The sequence below is a fragment of the Euleptes europaea genome, chromosome 4 (assembly GCF_029931775.1).
Source record: "Euleptes europaea isolate rEulEur1 chromosome 4, rEulEur1.hap1, whole genome shotgun sequence".
In the NCBI taxonomy this organism is placed as follows: domain Eukaryota; kingdom Metazoa; phylum Chordata; class Lepidosauria; order Squamata; family Sphaerodactylidae; genus Euleptes; species Euleptes europaea.
In genome coordinates, this window is record NC_079315.1 from 87,972,724 (window position 1) to 87,989,827 (window position 17,104).

The window sequence follows — 17,104 nt, forward strand, 5'->3', positions numbered from 1 at the left end:
CTGTAGTGGTTAAGAGCTTAAGCTCTGGATCGTATAGTCACCAGCTCACTTGCCTCGTCAGCAATGAACTGTCCAGGACTGAGAGGAGGGGGCACCTGCGCGCTGCGACGTCGCTCCGCCCTGTGCGTCAGTCCTACGAACAAGGCCGCGCCATCACCTGCCTGTCGTTGCCTTGGTTACCAGCAGGCTTAGGCCTTCCAGGCAGGCTGGAGCCTCCCTCGTTCCGCCCTCCGGCCAATGGGACGGACCGTGGCGAAGAAGAAGCGAGGCGCTCTTTGTTCAGCCATTTCAGGGGCCGGAGGCTTGCTGGGGCGGGAAGGAGGAGGGGGGGGATTGGATTGTTTCTCCGCTCGCCTCGCCCCTGTAGCTGGGCTCTGGGATGGCGTGGGTAGTCGGCTGAGGGCGGGGGTCGGGCCTAGGCCGCGGGGAGCGTCCGCTACGCATAACGGTTTTCTAGCCAGGAAGGCGTGGGCAGCTCCGAGGCTCCTGACCGGGGAGGGCGGACGATGTGGAGGAGGAAAGAGGGGGCGTTTCTCGCCCGCCCGTTTCATCGCCGCTTGCGACTTGATTGGCACCCTGGTTACCAATGACAGCAGGTATGGCTGCCCAGGGGCGGGCGTTGCGCGGGTGGCCTTGGCCAATGGCTGGTTAGCGACGTGGTTTTTAAACTGCTGGCGGGTCCCCGTGCAGGAGACCGGCTTCACGGTTTTGTGGCTCGGGGCGGATGGCGGCTGCTTTGGGGCCCGCGTGTTCTTTGCGGCGGCTTTTGCCGTCCCTGCCCAGCATTTCCTTTTGTGCGTATTTGGGGCTTCTGCCTTTCTGACTTCTGGCAGTCCTGATAGATGTCAAGGTTTGCTAAGAGGTGCCTGTCTGACTCTTCCCCCTCTTTTCTAGCGAGGGTGAGACAGCAAGGTAGACTTTCGCTGAATGTGGAGGATCCACTTAAGTATTTTGGCTTAGTAGTTTGTGATAATCTTTTTCCCCTTTCTGTAAATGTATTGAGATAGCAAGGGAAGTCTGTTGCTGGGCAGGATAACTGTGTTTGAAGGCAGTGGGTGAAATGTCATGAAGTGTCAGAGTGAACGATAAACAATGATAGAAACTGGATGAAACTGCAACTGTACTGAGTCCCCTTTCTGTCTGTAATACAATCAGATATGCATAACTTGTTGATGTATCGTCATAACTTGAAAGGACGAGAGGGTACCTGGCTTTGGGGTTACGTGGTCTTTAGAGCATCCTAACGGTGCAACCGATTGCGCCTTTCCCCCTTGAGTGGTGGTCAGGCCCCCACCGCCTTTTGTGAGGCTGCTGGGTCTGGTTCCTTGTTCTTTCGCTTCAGGATTGTTTCAGGGGCTCTGGTTAGGGACTCACCATCAGTGCCAGAATCTTTCTGTGGTGTTCAACAGAACGGCAGCAGTTAAAAGTGAAAAGATGTTGGATTTTTGATGAAGCAAATCTGACAAAATATACCCTGTGACCATTGCACAATGGTTTGGTTCACATGTAAAGGTGAACCATGATTTGGCAATACAGAACACAAGGGAGTTTCATGTTTGCATAGACTTTTTGTCTTCCCTCTAACACATTCAGATTCCATCCCTGATTTCCTCTTTTGCGGTGAACCACAGCGGCTGCTGCATGCAAATTCTGTCTTCACTAGTGGTTTTCAGTCTGATTTGAAGGGCTAGTGTGCACAGTAGTTGCCAATTCAGGCATATCACGAAACAGATTAGCTGCAAAGGTGGCTAATCTGGGTAAGACCAAAGTCAGGGAGGAAACTGGAATGCACAAGGGAAGGAACAGAGAGAACCAGGGAGTGCATTATCTTTTGGAGTTATAGGTGAACCAGTCCAACATGGGGTATAGTTCTGATTTTGTATGATTGTACACAATTTTACATAAAGCTTGCAATACTTTAAGGGTAAGCTTAACGTGCAAAAAGGAAAATTGCTACCTATTTCTTACTTTCAAATAACTAAAGGCATGGTTCTAAAACTAGTAGGAAATAACTTCTATTAAAAGCAATGGGACTTGTTTCTAAGGAAACAAATTTAGGATCAGGATGTTAGCTTGATAATTAGATTAAAAAGAGAAAAAGGAGAAGATGTTCTTGGCAAAGATCTGAAACAGAAACTGTTAATAGTGTTCAGCTATATAGACTAGCTGCCAAGAGGACTACTGTACATATTGTCACAAAGTGATGTGAAGAAAAGGCAGATGAATGGAAGGGAGAGGAAATTAATATTTATAGGATTTTGGTTGTCTTGGCAAAAAGCATGCTTTATTTTAGGTGAACTCTTTTATGGAAACTCATGATTGTGTTGTAGAGAGCTGTATGTATTTTTTTAAAAAATTATTTATACCTTTCCTTTTCCTCCAGTGGCGATCTGAAGTGGCTTACGTAGGTCTCCTCTCCTCTATTTTATCCTTGCAACAACCTTGTGAGGTAGGCTAGGCTGAGAGTGTGCAGTTGGCCCAAGGTCACCCAGCAAGGTTCCTTGGCACAGTGGGGATTCAAACCATTCTAGCATGCTTCTTTTATTTATTTAGTTTATAAAATAACGGATGTTGATATACAACTTTGCTGTAATTTAGATAAGCTTTAAGTCATTTTGGGGTAAAATTACATAGAGACCTAAACAAATTGGTTGCAATCAAGATCAGATGTGTAGGCCACAGTGCAGCACATGCTTAAATCTTGGTTTAATTATTGGTTTGTCTTCTGGGGAAGTAGTGGAGAGCTCAGTTGTTAAGTTCATTTGGTTTCATTGATAGCTATTTTGAATGTGCCACAATTCTTGAAATGTTTTACTATATGTGGTATAAAATATGCAAAAACTTAAAGTATTAAAATGTATGTAATATGTGGGAACGCCCTGCCCTGGATGGCCCAGGCTAGCCTGATCTTGTCAGATCTCAAAAGCTAAGCGGGGTCAGCCCTGGTTAGTATTTGGATGGGAGACCACCAAGGAATACCAGGGTTGCTGTGCTGAGGAAGGCACTGGCAAACCACCTCTGTTAGTCTCTTGCCATGAAAACCCCAAAAAAGGGGTTGCCATAAGTCGGCTGCGACTTGACGGCACTTTACACACACAAACACAGTATGTGGGAACAGTAGTAATGGCGAGTGGAGAAACAGTTCACAAAGGAAACTGTCCTTGGAGTATGTTTCTGAACCACATTTCCCTCTCCTGAGCAACAGATATTGTGGCCATGGTGGCAAAGGAGTAGTTAGTTTTTGCTGCCAAAAACGATTCTTTGGGTGGAATTTGGGTTGGAGTGTGAGTGATCCCATTCACTGCCAGGAGGAGTCCTGTCACCTAGAAAGTCCAGAGAACTAGCCGGCAAGAGGATGTTGGTCCTACTTCCTGGGAGCTCTTCTCAAAGACATTCCTACTAACAACTCCTTGTATTGATGGAAAGGAAAAAAATGCTCCTTCCCCAAACTGAGGGCTAGAATCTGTGTGATGCCTTTTGCTTCAGGATATATTTCCTGGTGGCGTGCATCTCACATCAAGTGGAGGTTCAGGGTGGTATGGCTAGGTTATACTGATTTCCCTGTAGTTTTTTTTCTGGGAAGGATAAAACGTTTGTACCATGGGGTGGAGACAGTCATCAATACTGCACAATACCCTATTTTTAGTCCTAAGTAATAGTTGTTTGTTTTGAAGTACTGTACTGCTGTATCAGGAGCCCCGTGGTGCAGAGTGGTAAGCTGCAGTACTGCAGTCCAAGCTCTGCTCACGACCTAAGTTCAGTCCCAACGGAAGTCGGTTTCAGGTAGCCGGTTCAAGGTTGACTCAGCCTTCCATCCTTCCGAGGTCGGTCAAATGAGTACCCAGCTTGCTGGGGGTAAAGGGAAGATGACTGGGAAAGGCACTGGCAAACCACCCCATGAACAAAGTCTGCCTAGGAAACGTCAGGATGGGACATCATCCCATGGGTCAGGAATGACCCGGTGGTTGCATAGGGGAACTTTACCTTTTTACTGCCTTATCAAGTATCAAACACCACCACCCTATCCTAAGGTTTTTACAATCTTTATGGACTGTTACTTGGTTCATAACACTACTAGAGATGTGGTGTTAAATAACTACATCTTCCCAGAGAAAGCAGGCTGTGCAGCACCTCAGTTGTGCATGTTATGGTGACAAAAGTACTCTGTATAGTAAATACAGTACCAAGTGTTGTTGATGGGTCATTTTAAATTCGCTGTATTATGGCTCACAGAAATGTGTTAATGACAAACAGGAGTCTGATGTGCCTTTCACAAAACAGGTACAGTTTAACAGAGTGAGTGGCAATACTTTACTTTAAACTATACACAAACAGGTCCCTGCCAGAGGGCTTGCCATTTAAGTCGCATGTAACAAAGCAGTAGTAAGGATGAGTAAAAAGGATTAACTTGCTGGAGAGACGATGAAGAGAGGGTGGTTGAGGCAGGGCTTTGCTGAGAAGTGTGGGTTTAACCCCCTGCAAAGTCATATTGAACATGACTCCAAGTAGGGTTTCCAACTCTCATGAGAGAAAAATGGCTTGTACCTTAACAGAGGCTCAGTGGGATGTTATTTACCAAATTAGGTTATATACCTCCATGCCATGAAAAGCTTCAGCAGCACATTTCCACACAGGACATTTTTTCCCCAACCTGAATCCAGGGACAGTGTTCCTATAAAACAGTTGCTTTGGGCAGTAGATTCTAGTTGTTGATCCTTTCCCCCCCTTCCTACCCCTTATGTCTGTGTGCCGTTTACTTTGAGAGAGATGAGTTATTATTATTTTAGAGTATTTTAATGACTTTTCACCTTCAGGTACAAACAGAAAGTTCTGGCTACATGTCTTCAAAGTACAAATTAAGGTACCCCATAAACATAAAAAGGGGTTGGATCACACCGTAAATCTCTGCAGACGGAAGGGATTTCTGTTAGTTTAAATGGTTGCTTACTTGCTTTATTAGAATTAAATTTAAATCCCTATCAAATTTTATCATTTAAATATTAAAACATTGAGAGGTTCTCAATTTGTTTAGTCCACATACATATTTGTACATACTGTCGCTCTGCTGCTGATTTTTTAAAATAGAAATAAACTTGTTAATATACTTTGGTGTGCGGACAATTAATCATAAGGCCAGCATTAGAAAGCATATTACACAGGCACCGATTACCCTGGAATGCATAGGTAAATGTTTGCCAGTTTTCCAAGCCTGAGGAAATATTTAAATGTTTATAGCAATGTATAAATAGTAAACAAATCTGCACTGTTTAATCATTTAGTGTTTTACATCCTTAATTTCTGTCTGCAGGATGGGAATTCCTCATCTTCCTGATCCTGCAACAGCCTAATATGACCCCCAAAATGCTGCTCAAGACAGGGAACTTCAGCCGGGGATGGAGAGCAGGATAGAAATAAATCAATAAACTCCCAGGAATGCTGTGAAGGGCAAATTGAAAACCCTCCCATCCATTGGCAGACTCTTTCTGTGCGATTTAAGCCAAAGTCCACCATTTTCTTATTCTCCAGTAATAAATTCTTTCTCTCCCTTGGGTTTTCTTAGAAGTGGAAACTTTACCCTAATGCATCAAAATATTTTACTGTCATGAGAAATATACATGTGTGCATGTACACTGGTAGAGAATGTGCATATTCTCGTTTGTAATATGTGTGCTAAGTGCCGACAATTCGTTTCCAACTCTATGAATTAATGGCCTTCAAAACATCCTATTGTTTAACAGCCTTGCTTAGGACTTGCAAACTAAAGGCTGAGGCGTCCTTGACTGAGTCAAACCATTTCATGCTGGGTCTTCCTCTTTTCCTGCTGCCATCACCTTTCCTAGCATTATTGTCTTTTCCAGAGACTCCTGTCTTCTCATAATGTGACCAAAGTACAATAGCCTCAGTTTGATCATATTAGCTTATAGGGAGGCTTCGGGCTTGATTTAATCTAGAACCCACATTTGTAATATATGGTGATAAAAAATGTTACTTTAACAGTAGATAAAATATCTCTTATTCCTTATGGTTCTTTGTTTTAATAAATCTGGGCATTACTGCTAGCATGTCATATCTCTACACTCATGACAATGATCACTGAAGACTTCCCCAGGGATGGGAACATTTTTAATGTGATAGCAACAATCCACATGGTAAGACATAGGAGTTCTGTGTGTGTGTGCCAGCTATATTAGAATCAGGCTATAAATCTCATATTTATGCTGTTGAAAATCCAGGAGTCTCATCACTACACTCCTGAAACCTGGAAACTGGTGCCTTTGAATTTCAAGCAAAACCTAGCTTCTCCATGCCTACAACCAATACCTGTAACGTATTGGTTCACCTAAGATATGATAGTTGCCCTTTCCACAGTGATATATGTTACAAGGAACTGATTGTAACATAACAGCATTTGGGCTTAAACCAATTTATGATTTGTCTTGATCTCTGGTTTATAAGTGTTTCAATCTGACAGTAAGAAATAGTTTGGATATTATATATGCAACATACATGCATTATTGAGAAATTAATCCTGTTTTCCAATGGTTAGTATGTATGCTTCATTCTCCCTCTATATTATAAGATTGTAAACAGATTAAAAATGGGTCAGTTTACATTTAAGTTTCACATTTAACAGATGAAGTGTATGAACAAAGTTCTGCTTGAGTCTTGCAGCCAAGGCAACAAACCAGTGGCAACTCATTTCTTTTCTGATGTTATAAACTGCTGTGACTCATCTCTCTTTTCAGACAGCCATTTTACTCCCACCTTATTATCATTTCTGTTCTTGATTTATTCCTTCTCAGGAACTGAGAAGCTGATCTCAGTCCAGAGTTATGAGTATCTCTTTCTGTAAGGATGGCTTTATCTTATGTGCCAATAGTAAATGTATAATATTCAGCGCATACTGAAACCTCTTGCACCTTGTGATGTACTAAATCTTCCAGGCCATATATTGTACCAAATTAAAGGCATTCAAGTTATTTCTTTAACCGTGTCTCTTAAACCTGCCAGATTCGTTTTAAATCATAAGAGCTTCTCTCTTCATGCATGCAGCAAAATATACTTTCCTATACAACACTTACAGTGCTATATATGCAGAGTTAGTCCAGTCTACGCCCTCTGATTTCAGGAGCACCAGCCAAGGGGGAGGCATACCACATGGCAGCTACAAGAGACCATCCAGCTGCACATTGACAGAAACTGTCCTAGTCAATTCCCCCATAGCTCTCTGGGGATGCCTACCCCCTCGGAGGGGAATTCTGGCAAGAAGGCAAAGCCCACCTTTTGCCCAGCAGTGGGCTGATCAATAGCAAAATGTGGAAGAAGCCAGATTAGAACCCACACCTTCTATAGGAACAACCTCCTAACCACACACTTAACTGGGCACAGGAACAAGACACAGCATAGAGCACTAGCCATCCACCAGCAACTATGGTGTTGACACTAACCACATCTACCAAGGCAGGGAATACTGCAAAGCATAGTGGTAAGGCAAATGTTTATATCCAGAGCCCTTGATCTGAATACCATATGCAGCTACCTATCGGTCAACTGTAGAAAGTTTCCAGGCACAGCTGAGGTTTTGGACCATCAGACACAGCTATGGAGGTTGGACCATCCTTGTTCTTTGGCCACCCTACACACCAGTCATTTTGGCCAGAAATCCCCCAGTCACCATTCCCCGATGCACTCGGGGTTCATTATTTCAATCCACTCTCATTCATCATGGCATTCCTTCTGCTCCATCTGTCTAGCGGCGCCTGACCTCCCCCTGTCCATGCAGGCTGTGTGGCTTATGAGACTGAGATAGTGATTGGAGTGTGTGTACCAGCTGAAGACCCTTCCCTTCTGCCTTGGAGAGCATATTTGTGCAAGCATTGGATAACACCCCCCCCCTCAGCCCCTCTCCTAGTATCGGTGCCATGCTAAAGACAGAATCAATTAGTTGGGAGCAGGTGGCAGGAACTGATCTCTGCCTACCAAACTGCAGATGTAGAGACACAACTGAGACAATCCACACATTTATTGAATAGCATCAGGTATCTGGACAGTAAGTCAGATGAATGAGGTTGCCAACACTTTATTCCAACAAGGCTTCTGTGCCCTTGTAAGCAGCACTGACAGGTTGCAGTATCACAGGCAGAGCTGTCCCAATGAGGGGGTCAAACTGCTTCTTTAAGCAGTTTGCAATGGTGGAGGTTCAGGCTAGAACAAGAGTTGGCAATCCAACAACTGAAGAGTTAGATGCACAGGTTGCTGCAGCTGTTGATCATATTGTTGGCTCAGCTGATGGTATCTCACTGTGAATGGGGTCTGTTGTGAGCTCTATGTTGACTGGAGAGCTGCCTGCAAAGGGTCCGAACAGTCACAAGTTTATTAATGAGTAATGTTTCCTAGTAGCAGCACACAGTAAGTCTGCTCCGAAATTGCACATGGTGCTCTTACCCTAGCCCCTGCCTTGGGGGCTCACATGTGATGGAGTAAAATTGTTGGAGCACGCAGAGTCAGGTCTGCCAAGAGCCACCATGGGACCCCCCACCCCATGATCCTGATCCAAAACATATCAAGACAAACCACTTGTCTTTCTATTACTGTGAATAGAATAACTGTTACCTGGGAATAAGCCCAGGTCCCTCTCAAACAGTACTAAACTACCAAAAGACTTTTAAAATGTGTCTACTATCCAAAACAATAACAACCCAGACAACACAATACTTAATGGGGGAAGGAAAATTGGGGAAATGTGAGAAGTTGGGTTTCATTGTCCAGGGAGAGAAGGCAAGTGAGCCAATTCTCCAGATGATTTTGTTTTCCTACAACTAACTTTAGAAAGCTATTCTTATCCACAGGTGCTAAAATCCAATTAGTTCTAGCTCTCTTTTCCTATTCCATCCCATCCCTTCCTCTCCTGCTGCTGCCTCCTTAAATGGGGGGGGGGGGGAGACAGCAGAGTGGCCCAATCCATGCTCCTGATCAGGGTGAAGGTACAGATCCTTTGTAGATCAAAGGTTACAGAACTGACTAGATCTTTTTGGGAGTAATCCTGAACAGTTATCCTTAGAAGTAAGTGTGAGGGTCTCTGTCTTTGTGTCTCTGCTTTCCATCACCTGCGGTGTTATCAGTGAACTCGTAAAAGCAGTTCACACCTTCTGGTCTCAGGCGCCAGGCCTGATGGCCCATGTATCTTCCCCCCCGCTGTTCTTCCTGCCAGTACTCCCTCAGGCCGGTGCGGCCTTGGAAGTGTGATAGCCGCACCAGACTTCCTGGGATCCGTCTGATGTTTTGTATTATGCCAAGCTTGTAACTTCCCATAACAATAAGTGTGAACCCCAGTGCCCCAGTGCCCTGGAGTCAATATATTCTGTAAACCCGTATAGCCCCTCACTTGCAACTTTCTACCTGTGCCTGTCTCATCTCCTGAAGGCTTCAATAAATCTATTGTTTCTGTATCAACGTCTGAGCAACTGATTTGGAGAAGCAAACTCAGAGAGGGGGATCTCTCACATTAAGTTGCAAGTCCTTGCCTCTCGGACTGCAGCTGTACCGCTTTGGACAGAATGTCAGCCGACGAGGACACCACCCCTAACCCCGATGCCCCCAAGGAACCGGACGAGCCGGAGAAGCCGGACCCGAAGGAGGAGGGAGCCAAGCCAAAGAAACCGAAGGGTCGCGCCCCCGACCAAGATCGGGACGGACGTCCCCGGGGGCTTACTTATTGGCTGGACTCTCCCAAGGGCTGGTCGCTCTCGCGGACTGCGGCGAAGGATCGCCGGTTGGCCTTCCCCAGCACGGGACTCGAAGGGGACCCGGCCCGCAAAGAGGCCCTCATGGAGGAAGAACGACAGCAGTGGCAGGAAGACCGCCGGGCTATGCAGGAGCAGATGGAGATCATGCAACGCGTAATGGGTGAGATGGCCACGACCCTAGATGCGCTGAAGTTGCAACCTCCAGCCGGTGCTCCCCCAGACGGGGCGCCGGTAGTTCCGCCCGCAACCCCTGCCCCCCCGGCCCGTCGGGACCTGAAAGTCACGTATGACGGGTCGGGAGACCAGTTGACCTTTTTTATGGTCCAAGTAGACATTTTTATGCGGGAACAAGGCCGAACCTTCGTTTCTGAGGAGTCCCGGGTGCAGTACGTGGCTTCCTTACTGCAAGGGGAGGCGGCTGCCTGGATGGTGTTGCAGTATGAACTCCGCTCGCCGGTGCTGCGAACCCTGGACGAGTTCATGGTAGCACTCCGAAACCGTTTTGAGGACCCGACTCTGGGTGAGCGGGCTAAAGCCTCCCTGATGCAACTGCGCCAAGGGACTAAGTCGGTGGCGCAGTATGCAAGTGAGTTCCAGTCACTGGCTAGCCGAATTCTGGACTGGAGTGAAGCTACCTTGGTACAATGTTTCAGGGAGGGTCTCAACCCAGACCTCCAACATTGGGCCTTCATGCAAGGGAACCCCCCGGATGTGGAAGGTTGGGTTCGCCATGCTGCTGACATCGAGAATCGCAAACAACTCCTGAACTTGTCCAAGCAACGGCTTGGGCGAGACCCCAGGCCCCGAGGTGACCGTGGCCGGGAACTCCGGCAAGGGGGTGGCGGGGGTCTCTCGGCCGCGGAACGCCGCAAGCGGTTCGAGGCCGGCGTCTGCCTGATCTGCGGGGGAAAGGGTCACTTTGCATCGCAATGCCCCTCTCGCTCAGGCCGTCCGACCCCCCCCCGCCAAACCCAGGCCGAGCCGACGAAACCGGCCGCCGACAGCCAGCCTCGCCGCAGAAGTGGACCACTGAGCCGGCGCTCCGGCGCACCCTCCGCTCTCCACGCGCGCCCCCAGGATGGGGCATCCGACTCTACGGTCCCATCGGGGTCCCGGATTACAAATACCGTCTTTGATTCGGACGGCTCCCCGGAAGCCACCACCCCGTCCCCCTCTTCCAGCGAGGAGGAAGAGTGGGAACAGCCGGCAAAAAACGCCGTCGGTCTGCTGTAGAGGGGGCTCCGCAGCAGACCGTCCCTATCGTTGTGCAAGGAGCTCCACCGATGGTAAGCGCCCAAGAGGACAATGTATTTGTGCGTGTTCATCTGTCCCTACCCAAAGGGGGTCCCCCGTTAGAGGTCCCCGCGTTGGTCGACTCGGGGTGTGCCCGCACCATGATAAATGAGGAAACTGCCAAGAAGTTGGGTGTCCGGCGCAAGCGGCTTCCGGGACCCCTCCGTTTTTCCCAAATGGACGGGAGTGACTTTAAACGGGGCCCTGTGACCCACAGAACTGCAGCCGTGATTATGTCCGTGGGGGAACATTGGGAACGGTTGTATTTCACCATCGCCCCTATTGTAACCCCTGTGGTGTTAGGGATGAACTGGTTAAGGGGACACAATCCCTCCATTGATTGGGTTAAACGGGTGCTTTCCTTCCCCGAAAACCCCTGTGGGTTGCATGACAAGGAACGGGTACTCAGAACTCCAGCCGCCGCACTGGTAGGGTCCCCCGCCCCAGTCTCTCCTCAATTACCCTCTGAGTACTCGCAGTTTACTGATGTTTTCGATGTTAGAGAGTGCGACGAACTGCCTCCCCACAGAGAAACGGACTGTGCCATCGAGATTGTAGGGGAAGGCAAACTGTCTAAGGGAAAGGTTTACCCCATGAGCCCTAGTGAAAAGACTGTATTGCGAGACTATCTGGATGTCAATCTGGCGAGGGGTTTCATACGCCCCTCCAAGGCTCCTTATTCAGCCCCAGCTTTCTTTGTAAAGAAAAAGACGGGAGATTTAAGACTGTGTATTGACTTTCGCAGACTGAACGCAGTCACCCAGTCTAATGCTTACCCCCTCCCTCTTATTCCTGACCTTCTAGCACAATTAAAGGAGGGCCGAATCTTCACCAAACTGGACTTGGTAGAAGCCTACCACCGCATTCGCATCAAAGAAGGAGACGAACCCAAAACGGCCTTTTCCAGTTGTTTTGGGATGTTTGAGTACCTGGTCATGCCGTTCGGACTTTCGGGGGCTCCGAGTGTCTTTATGCAATTAATTAATGAAGTTTTGCATGATTTACTGTTTCGGGGGGTGGTGGTATTTCTCGATGACATTCTTATTTACTCTGAGACCATGGAAGAACATGTGCGCCTAGTGCGAGAAGTGCTCCAGCGGCTGCGGGAGCACAAACTGTATGCTAAGGTGTCCAAGTGTGAATTCCACCAACCTTCTATTACATTTCTGGGGTATGTGATTTCCCACCAAGGGTTGGAAATGGACCCCGCCAAGGTCCAGGCGGTGCGGGACTGGGAAACCCCCACTACCCGCCGCCAACTTCAACAGTTTTTGGGGTTTGCCAACTTTTACCGGAATTTCATTCCCAACTTTGCCCAAGTTGCGCTTCCCCTCACTGCCCTGTTGCGTACCAAGGACAGGGGGGCTAGCGCCGCACTCCCCTCAGCCCGTCTGCAATGGTCTCCCCAGTGCCAGCAAGCTTTTGAACGTTTAAAGCTACTTTTTTCATCCGAACCCGTTTTGGCTCACCCGGATTGCACCAAGCCCTTCGTGGTGCAGGTGGATGCCTCGGATGTAGCCATGGGCGGGGCCCTATTGCAGAGGGATGAGGGGGGACGGTTGAGGCCATGCGCCTACTTCTCCAAAAAGTTTTCCCAGTCCGAAATCAACTGGGCCATTTGGGAGAAGGAGGCAGCAGCGGTCAAACATGCCCTTACCATATGGAGACACTTCTTAGAGGGGGCCGAGCTGCCGTTCGAAGTGTGCACAGATCACAAGAATCTTGAGGCTCTCAAGGGAGCTAGAAAACTCAATGCCAAACAAATTCGGTGGGCCCAATTTTTTGCAAAATTCCGGTTCACCCTCAAACATGTCCCTGGCAAAGAAAATGCCCTAGCTGATGCTTTGTCACGACTTCCCCAGTATCGCAACGATTTCGATCGCCCCGTCGACTCCCTGTTCACTCCCGAACAGCGAGGGGAAGTCCCTGGCTTGGCCGTCACCACCCGATCCCAAGCCCGCCAACCGGAGACCCCCCCTACGCTCAAAGGTATCCCGGAAGCATTCCAACAGCGACTCCGGGACGCCTCCTTACAGGAGGAGGAGCACCATCTCCTCCCCACTGGCTTGGAACGAACCAACACTTGGTGGGTGCAAGGGGGGAAACTATATGTCCCATCTTCCCTTCGCAAAGAAGTATTGGGACTTGTACATGGGGCCAGGCTAGCGGGTCATTTTGGTTTCATAAAAACGCTTCACCTGGTTCGAAGGCAATTCTGGTGGCCCGGTATGAGATCTGATGTAGAGTTGTATGTGCGCAGCTGCCCCACCTGCGCCACAGCCAAGAAACGGATGGGAAAACCCCCGGGGCTTCTCAAACCGCTTGAGAACCCCTCCCGTCCCTGGGAAGTCATCGCCATGGATTTTATCACCGACCTACCTCCAAGTCGGGGGAAAACGGTTCTCTGGGTTATCACAGACCTCTTTTCCAAACAGGTTCATTTCGTTCCATGTGCAGGTCTTCCTTCAGCCCAGGGCTTAGCTAAACTGTTCACCACGCACGTCCTCAGGCTACACTCGATCCCGAGGAAGGTCCTCTCCGACCGGGGGGTCCAGTTTGTTGCCAAATTCTGGCGGGCTTTCCTAAAGTTAATGGGAGTGGAGGAACAGGGTCTTTCTTCCGCCTATCACCCCCAAACGGATGGTCAAACGGAACGAGTAAATGCGGTAGTAGAATGTTATTTGCGTTGCTATGTAAATTTCCACCAGGACGACTGGGTCGACCTGCTGCCATTTGCCGAATATGCGTACAACAATGCGCCTCATTCCTCTACCGGCTTTAGTCCCTTCCAAGTTATATACGGGACGGATTTTGGCCCTTTCGGTTCTGCCCCCGTCTCGCCAGAGCTCCAGTCTACCCCTGATCTTCAGGAGTGGATTCAGGTGGTTAAATCCACCTGGCCATGGTTGCTCAAAAATCTGGAAAGGGCAAAAAGCAAGTACAAGGAACAAGCAGACAAACACCGGTCTCCGGGATGGGAACTCAAGGTGGGAGAGCAAGTCTATCTGTCCACCAAAAACCTCCGCTCTCTTCGCCCCTGCAAAAAACTGAGCGACCGTTATGTAGGACCTTTCCCCATTACCAGAGTAATCAACGAGGTTACCGTGGAACTGAGTCTCCCTAAGACTCTCAAGGGAGTTCATCCAGTCTTCCATATAAGCCTCCTCAAACCTTATGTAGCAGCTCCCCAGTTCCACCCCCCTCCCGCTCATGAGATTCCTACCGTAGTAGGAGGGGATACCCATTTGGAAATATCCAAGGTTTTAGATTCCAAATGGAACAAAGGGAAACTGTTTTACTTTGTTCGCTGGAAAAACCTTGGCTCCGCTCATGACGAATGGGTGGCCGCACCCCACATGGCAGCTCCTCGCTTGGTCCGAGAATTCCACCTCGCTTATCCCGATAAGCCTCGTCCTCTCGGAGGGGGGCCTTAAGGGGGGCAGAATGTGAGGGTCTCTGTCTTTGTGTCTCTGCTTTCCATCACCTGCGGTGTTATCAGTGAACTCGTAAAAGCAGTTCACACCTTCTGGTCTCAGGCGCCAGGCCTGATGGCCCATGTATCTTCCCCCCCGCTGTTCTTCCTGCCAGTACTCCCTCAGGCCGGTGCGGCCTTGGAAGTGTGATAGCCGCACCAGACTTCCTGGGATCCGTCTGATGTTTTGTATTATGCCAAGCTTGTAACTTCCCATAACAATAAGTGTGAACCCCAGTGCCCCAGTGCCCTGGAGTCAATATATTCTGTAAACCCGTATAGCCCCTCACTTGCAACTTTCTACCTGTGCCTGTCTCATCTCCTGAAGGCTTCAATAAATCTATTGTTTCTGTATCAACGTCTGAGCAACTGATTTGGAGAAGCAAACTCAGAGAGGGGGATCTCTCACAGTAAGTCTCATTTTATTCAATGGTGCTTATCCCCAGTTTTCTGTTGCATATAAGCTTTTAAAAATTTAACATAATATTAATTACAAGGTGTCATAGCCCCATAGCATGCATTTTAATGGAAATTACAACTGATTCTCTTCCTTACTATTAAACATTTTTTCCATGTGTGGAGCAATATCTATAGACTGAGTATTCACTTCATGCATCTGATGAAATAGATTAGAACCATGAAAGCTGGAATGACAATACATGTTATTTTTTTATAGTGACACAAGATTCCTTTTTGGTTTTGCCACAACAGACTAGCATGGGTACCCCTGCAGAATTTCTCTTTTCTAGTTACTCAAGTTTGTGCAAAGATCTCACTATGCCTTGCCTAAGAGTTTGTTTTCAGCATGGGCTGAGTTCAAGAAGAAAAATTATTCTGGGCATGCACAGAATACCTTTTCTTCAACATTAAAAAATTGCAATCTCCTTGAATTCAGTAGCATACTTAAAGATGCAGGGGAAGCAGTGGGATCATCAAATAACATTTCAATCTCTTTGTTAAAATGAGGATAGGATAACTACATGCCCTGTAGTTTTCATATGAATAAAGCAAGCTTGTTGGATTACACCAGAGGTTTTTCGAGTCCAATGTCCTATTTCCCAAGCTGGTCAGCCAGCTACTGGGAATCCCATCAGCAGGGTATAAAGACAACAGTCACCCCAAAAAGTTGCCCCCACACTGGCATTCAAGAGTGTATTGTCTCTGAACAAGGAGGTTCTATTTGCTCATCATATCTATTGGCCACCCATAGACCTTTCCACCTCCATGAATCTAATCCCCTTTTAAAGTCTTCTGAGCCTGTGAGTATCACTTCATATTAGTTTAGTCAATGAATTAATTATGCAGCATGTGATATAAACTAGAACTTAGGCATTCAACTCAGGTATCCATTATTCCACATTTATAACCTCTAATACAGATCAATATAGGTTGCAATGTGTGCAGAGATGTAAATATCACCCTTTCACTACTTTGATAGATTCTTGGGAAATAGTAACCTGACACACAAGTTTTCTGTTCTATTGTTAAGTATGTTTTAACACCCCGGCTAGGGTAGAGATGAGAAGGAATGATTCTGGAAAGGGGAGGGGCAGACAAACATAGAAGAATTATATGGTGGGAAGGAGAGAGAAATGAAGGCATGCTATGTTAGGGACCGACAGCTTAGGAACAACTCATGGTAGAAAAGTTAAGTTATTATAAGCTATCCTATGCCTCTCCTTACCCCAAACAAAATTTTAACTCCTTTTATAATCAGTAAATTCTGAAATAAAAAAAGCATTTTAGGTAAAGCCATCATTTTAATTACCGAGATCCTACTCCATAATGATAAAGGCAGCTTTTCCCACTTTTTAAAATCTCTTATTATATTTTGCCAGATTTTAACATAATTATTCTGATAAAGATTCAAATTATTTGATGTTAACCAAACTCCTAAATACCTTACTTTACTTTCGATGCAAAATCCAGTTTTACTAATCAATTCTTCTTGTTGTGATAAAGTCATATTTTAATCAAAAATTTTGTCTTATTTCTATTTATCCTAAATCCTGCAAGCTTTCCATAGACCTCAATATTATTATTCCAGTTTACAACTTGACAACTAGGGTTAGTCAAAAAACATACTAAATCATCTGCATAAGCTTTAACCTTATAATGATTTCTTCCAAACCTTATACCTACTAAACTATCATCGTGTCTAATCTTATTCAACAATACTTCTAAAACAATAAAGGTGAAAGAGGACAACCCTGCCTGGTACCCTTCTGAAATTTTAATTGCGGTGATATTTCGCCATTTATAAATAATCTGGCCGTCTGCTGCCTATATATACCTTCTATAGCTCTTTTAAAACCAGCCCCAAACTCTATAAGTTCCAATATATTTTTCATAAAATTCCAATTAACATTATCAAAGGCCTTCTCCGCATCCAAAAATATCATAGCAACTGGAGTATTTAAATTATATTCTGCCAATTCAATCAAATCTATCGCCGCCCTGACATTATGACTAATCATTCTACCAGGCAGAAATCCCAATTGTTCTTCATGTATAAACTTATTTAATATCTTTTTTAATCTTGTAGCTAAAATGTCAACAAAAAGTTTGTAATCATTATTTATTTTTGTTTTCT

General features: G+C 46.6%; 1 protein-coding gene across 1 annotated transcript in view; it reads left to right on the plus strand.

Annotated features, from left to right (window-relative positions):
* The first annotated feature begins 509 nt into the window (after positions 1-509).
* Positions 510-17,104, plus strand: part of TNPO1 (transportin 1) — an 85,245-nt gene continuing 68,650 nt past the window's right edge. The window contains exon 1 of the mRNA XM_056847999.1: positions 510-596. The gene's annotated coding sequence lies outside the window, so the exon portion shown is untranslated. The remainder of the gene's footprint in view (positions 597-17,104) is intronic.